The sequence below is a fragment of the Myotis lucifugus genome, unplaced genomic scaffold (genome assembly GCF_000147115.1).
Source record: "Myotis lucifugus unplaced genomic scaffold, Myoluc2.0 scaffold_409, whole genome shotgun sequence".
Taxonomy (NCBI): domain Eukaryota; kingdom Metazoa; phylum Chordata; class Mammalia; order Chiroptera; family Vespertilionidae; genus Myotis; species Myotis lucifugus.
The window spans coordinates 645,276-651,256 of NW_005871457.1; positions in this window are offsets into that span (position 1 = coordinate 645,276).

Here is a 5,981-nt window from a genome sequence, read left to right on the forward strand (position 1 = left end):
TTCCTGAGCGTTTCTATGTCCTTCCGCCGGACCGCAGCCCTCTTTCCCGGGTCTCCCTGTCTGGGTCAGGTGCTGCTCACTGCACCGCGTCCTCTCTTCTGACGCTCATCACGTTTGCAAGTTTACCTTTATTCATCGGATTTTTATTTCTATAAATCACTTCTGTCTCTCCCACTAGACTCCTTGAGGACAAGGTCTGGGTTTCTGCTTACCCTTCAACTCCCAGATCACAGCACCGTGCCCAGCACCTAGCGTGTACTTGATAAGTATATGCCAGTGATGGCGAACCTTTGGAGCTCGGCGTGTCAGCATTTTGAAAAACCCTAACTTAACTCTGGTGCCGTGTCACATATAGAAATTTTTTGATCTTTGCAACCATAGTAAAACAAAGACTTATACTTTTGATATTGATTTTATATATTTAAATGCCATTTAACAAAGAAAAATCAACCAAAAAAATGAGTTCGCCATCACTGGTATATGCTGAATGAAAGGACATGTTAGCTTACTTACATCAACGACTCTCCCAGCCTACCCACTCTCTGCCAGACGCTAAAAAAGTTGTTACTTCTTCTCTAACTCCCCTGACTGCTCTCCGCAACAGACATAAACTTCCGCTTCTCCACACGGCGGCTCTGGCCAGCGTCTGACTTCACAGGACATACACAGGGAGGTTAGGCGCTGCCCTCCCCCTTCCTGCCCACTCGCTGGCCCCCGGGCCTTGAGCCTCTGCATTGCCAGGCTTTGCCACATGGACACTCTGTTCTGCAACTATAATTGTTTCTGTGCTTTGACAGTTAGGCGGAGTCTAAACAAGTGTGAACCAATAACCGGTGTTTTAAATATCACGATTATATAACAGTTCTTCGCAGATGTAGGCAAGGAGAGGGACTCGAAGCCACCGGTGAAGGGGCGGCCCGGACTGTCTGGAACGCCCCGTGCTGAGGTGCCCTCCCGTCCTCAGGAGGATTCTCCATGTCTCCACCAGGACTTGGGCTCTTCCTCCTGGAGGCATTCTTTTCGGAGCCTTCTAACTGCCCACGGGGTTGGCACCGTTCGTTTTGAGGTCCAGGGCACACTTGTCCTCCCGGGATTTTTTTCACACCGCACCCCTGGGTTTGGGGTCAAGTGTTTCAGTTTCTTGGCTACCACCATCCTCTTTCTTGGCGTCCGTTTTTGTTCTGCTGCGGGTATAGCCTTGGGTCTCTCTCTCAGGATAGATCGACGGAGGACTCACCACCGAGTCGTGTGCCCGCCTGAATGTGTCTTCCCTTTGCCCTGGCACCAGGCTGACAGCGGGCCGGGCGAGGCTCTCTGTGCGACTTCGGCCGAAGTCAGTCTCCTGTTGGTTCTTTTGCGGGTCATTGGACTTTTCACTCTGGGTTTCTGTGTGCCTTTGGAATTCTGAAACTCTTTCAGGACGTAAGATGTCACCTAGGAAGTATGCAGGTTTTTAAGCGTTGCCCGTTCAACACTTGGTAGTGACTTGAATTTGGAGACTCCGGTCTTTCTTCAGCTCAGAGAAATGTACTGTTATTAGTTTCCTGCATTTCTCCTGTGTTTCCCTCCAAGGACTCTTCCTAGGAACTGAGGAGCAGCGCTACCTCCTATCAGTGATCACTCGGCACTGTCTCCTCTCGCCTGCTGCCCTACTTTCCGAGGCTTTCTTGGCTTTTGTGCCTGTAGTATTGCTTTGGGCTTCCGCTCTGCTCATTTTATTCATCTAATTGCCTCCATTTTTTTTTTTTTTGAATTCTGACTAAATTTCCAGGAAATCTTTCTTTTCTGGTTGCTCCTGTTCAGTACCAGCTCGCAGCCCCGTCCAACGCGGTTCTCCTGTGCAGAAGTTCCGGAAGCGACGCCAGCCTTGTTTGGAAGGACCCTGAGCTCGGAGGACTTGGGTGGGGAACTCTCTGTCTGAGACAGTGTCCGCCTGGGAGAGGCAGGGCCTGGGGCCGGAGAGACCACCGCTCACACCACCAGCCCAGCTGTGTGATCTTGACTCCCACAGCCTCCGGCCGCCTCCCTTGTAAATGGGAAAATTCCTCTGGCCTCGCAGACTTACGTGGGGATGAGGGGGTGTGGACAGCTCCCGCGGGCCCTGGATTCGCACCTGATTGTGAATGAGGCTTCGTCAGTTCACCCAGCACAGGCCCTGCCCTCTTCCCACCCCTTTCACCGAGGGAGCGAGCGGAAAACTGCCTTTGTCATCCTCACCCAGAGCTGTCTGGCTCTGGGACTCTATACATATATGTATGCATTTTAGTCTTTTCTGGGCAGCTTCTCATGCATATTCAAATCCCAGAGTTCTGGGAATGATCCAGCGCTTGCTGCGCAGTGTAACTGATCTGAATATAGCCCCGCACCGAAGGCTGCCAACCCCCTCCCCCCCCGCCTCCCCCTCCTCACTCCCCCACAACCAGTTTGGGCCAAAGATCAACACACCGGATACACCGCCGAGGACTAATGGAAACTAATTGTTGGGGCTGGAGGAGTCCTTTCCTCCCCCTGGGTTTTTTGTTGTTGTTTTTAAAAATATATGTTTACTGATTTCAGAGAGGGAGAGAGACAGAAACATCAATGATAAGAGAGAATCATTGATCGGCTGCCGGCACGAGCCCACAACCCGGGCATGTGCCCTGACTGGGAATCAAACCCAGGACCCTTCAGCCTGCAGGTCGACGCTCTATCCACTGAGCCACACCAGCTAGGGCTCCCCTGGGGTTTTGTTTTCCTTTGAGTCTAGTGCCTGGGCCTCTGTTCGCCCTCCTTTCTGTGGGTGACCTACCGTCAGGAGCGGAATATCGGGGAGGCTGAGTGTGTCCCTAAGCTCTGGACAGTGACCGCTCCTTCCTCTGCGCAGGACTCAGGTCACAAGCCACCTCTGGTGGCCGCCCCGGCTGGCACTGCCTGGAGATGTCGACAGGGGGCACTGAAGGTGATGGGGCAGGTAGGGAGCAGGCTTCCGGCCCCAGGCCTGCGCCTCAAGTCTTCCTGCCCTCCTCCCAGTGAGGGCTGGGGCGAGCCGCCCCCCTGCTCCGGGGCACCTGGGCCAGAGGCGATGCAGCGTGAGGGAGGCCCTGGTTACATCAGCCGAGGCACATCCTGCCGACCAGGTTCCTGGGGGGTGAGCCAGGCAAAGGCCCCACCTACAGGAGGGGGTGGCAGGCGGCAGTCATAGCGAGCTGCCGCTACGAAGCCCTTGCAGGTACACCCCCCCCCCCCCGCCCCGAGTGGCCATTCCGAGGCTGGCTGTGCGGTATTATTAGGGTAAAGCCCTTTCTTTCATCAGGAGAGCTTTGGAGAGAGAAATATTCCCAAGCCTTTTAAAACATATATTCGTAAACCCTCCTTTATGATTTGCAATAGCAACTACAAGGAGTGTCTACCAGCCTGAGAAACAGGCCAGTGTAGCTGCCCCGGGGGAAGAGCTTTGTACCCATCTGCCCCGCGCTCGTGACATCAAAATCCCGTGGAGGCTGTAGCGATCGATCATTGATCGTCTGGGACCAGCGACACGCGGCCCAGCCCACCGCCGGGTCTGTTCTAACCACGAGGAGGAGCCGGGAGAGCGGGGTGTGGGAATAGACGTGGTGGAAGCCGGTGGCCTGCAGGACCCCCAGAGCCAACGCCTTCCGGACCCACGCGTGCGTCTCTTTTCTCCACCTCTTGAGCTATGGGAGGGGCACTGCCTGCCCTGGTCCGTCCGTCTGTCTGTCTGTCTGTCTCCAGGACGAGAAGGCTGTGACAGGTCCCTCAGCACGAGGACGCGGGGACACTGGAGAGGGCTCCCTCAGAAGGAACTCCCTGAGCTTTTTAAACTGTAAACTCGGTCTGTGCTCATTACATACAGTTCTAGTAAAGCATAAAGCTACAGGCGAAACATGTAAGTCCAACCGCGTGGAGCCCACTAGCCATCGTCCACACCCCTCTGCGGGCGCCTCCTGCTTACCCCCGGGGGCACCCGATCCTCTCCCCCTGCAAGCGAGAAGGGAGGGGGCTGCGTGCTGCCGTCTGCCCCAGGCGGGGGGCTCTCCATGGCCTGCAGGGGGCCTCTTCTCACTGTGCCACATGGTCTTTTCTCCGTGTGTTTTAAATGGGCGAGGAGAGGGGGAGAGAGATAGAGAGAGCAAGAGAGTGGTCTGGAGTCTCTTCTTCTAAGAGTACTAATCCCATCATGGGCCCCCCCTCAAACCTCAGCTAACTCTAATTACCTCCAAAGGCCTCGTCTCCAAACACCATCGCATTGGGGGTTAGGGCCTCAACATACGAATCTGGGGGGAAGCAGCATTCAGTCTAGAGCAGGAGGAAGCCCTCCTTGGGCACCTACTGTGCGCCCAGCATGGAGCTGGCTGCTTTACACCCACTGGGTAATTTGTTCTCACACCCCCCCCCCGCCCCCCCGAAAGGCATGGATTGTTGCCCTCGCCTCACACATCAAGAAATTAAGGTTTGTGGCAGAACTGGGGTTTAAACCAAGAGAGCCCTTTTGCTACGAGGCGAAGGGTTCACGAGAAAGACAATTTAAAAATGGCCCCGAAGGGAGGGAAAGGCCTGGGAGAGGGGATGGAGGGCTGCTCTCAGCCCTCACCCTCTCGCTGTCCAGCAGGCTTTCTGGGGAGGAGGGGACCCAGCAGGCCGCTTTGCAGGTGCCAAGAGGCTCGCCCCTGCCCTGGAGACAACCTGCACTGAGCCCCCCCGCCCCCCCTGCTTCCCAGAACGGGGTTCTCACTGTGGCTTCTGACACCAAACCTCGAATTGGGCAGAACAAGTCCTTAACGATCATTTTCTCTAGCGATTACACTGGCTGTTGAGCAAACCTTAATAGTAATTAGTTTGCCAAAGATAGCAGCCCCCCTGGAGAGCAGAAGAGATGGTAATTACCACAGCAGCCTTTCCAGCGATTTCCTGCAAAAATGAGCCCCGCTCCCCCGCAGGGTCTCCCTGGGCCATTTCAGCCCCGAGCCTGAGGCCCAGGGCGAGGCTACCCAGCCAGGCGTGCCCACCTCTCATTCTCTTCGTCCCTTAAGTGGCGATCGCCTTCACCACGGCCTTCACCTCGTGTCTGCCAAGCAACCTGGCGCTCACCAACCCCTGGGGGGGAGGGTATATCGGGGTGCCTCACCTATATGGGTGTTTCAGATGAACCTCAAGGGCCCTGCAAGCAGGAGAGGGGAGTGAGCATGCGGAGTCTGATCCAGGGCTGATCAGCAGGGACCCCGCCCCCGTGGGATCTTGTGTCAGGATGAACGTCACCCTGAAGGCCACAGCAGAACTAAAGCAGGAACCTGACAAGATCCGATTATTGGGTAAAAGGAAACCTTCAAAATAGGGCGGCAGTAGCCCGGAAGGCGGCAGAGGAGAGGAAGGGGCCCAGGTGGGAGGCCGTGGCAGCGGCTGGGAGACCGAGGAGGACAGACAGCCACCGGCCTCGCCACCCGCCCAGGCGCTCAGCAGGACGGCGCACGCTGGAGAGTAAGGGGAGCCCCCGCCATGGATGGGCCGCTCAGAGACTGCGGGTCACGGGAGGGCATCGCCTGCAGGTGACCCCAGAAAACATATTTTTTTAAACATTTTTTCTGACTATAAAAGTATTTTGCATTTAGTAAAAACAAATAAGAAAAGTATCAGCAAGTAGAACCACATAGGCAACTGCTGTTCACACGCGGCTTTGGACCCCATGCATAGATCTCTACATGACGTTCTTGCGTATATTTCACATAAACTCACAATGCCTAGCCAGAGTGCCCGTATGGATACAATGCGCTCACCGCTGCAGCCCTAGTCTAGACGTTGTTTTGAATTCCACGTCTGCCCTGGTGCCGGAAGCCAAGTCCAGCCTGTCATAATTGCAAGAGTTTCATCCAAAGGGTGATGGAACTTGGGTTCTCAACAAGGGCTGAGTCACATAAGTTATCGCCTGTTGGGAACGGCTAAAGGCATTTCCCCAAACCTGGACTGGGAGCGATGTGGTGCTGAGG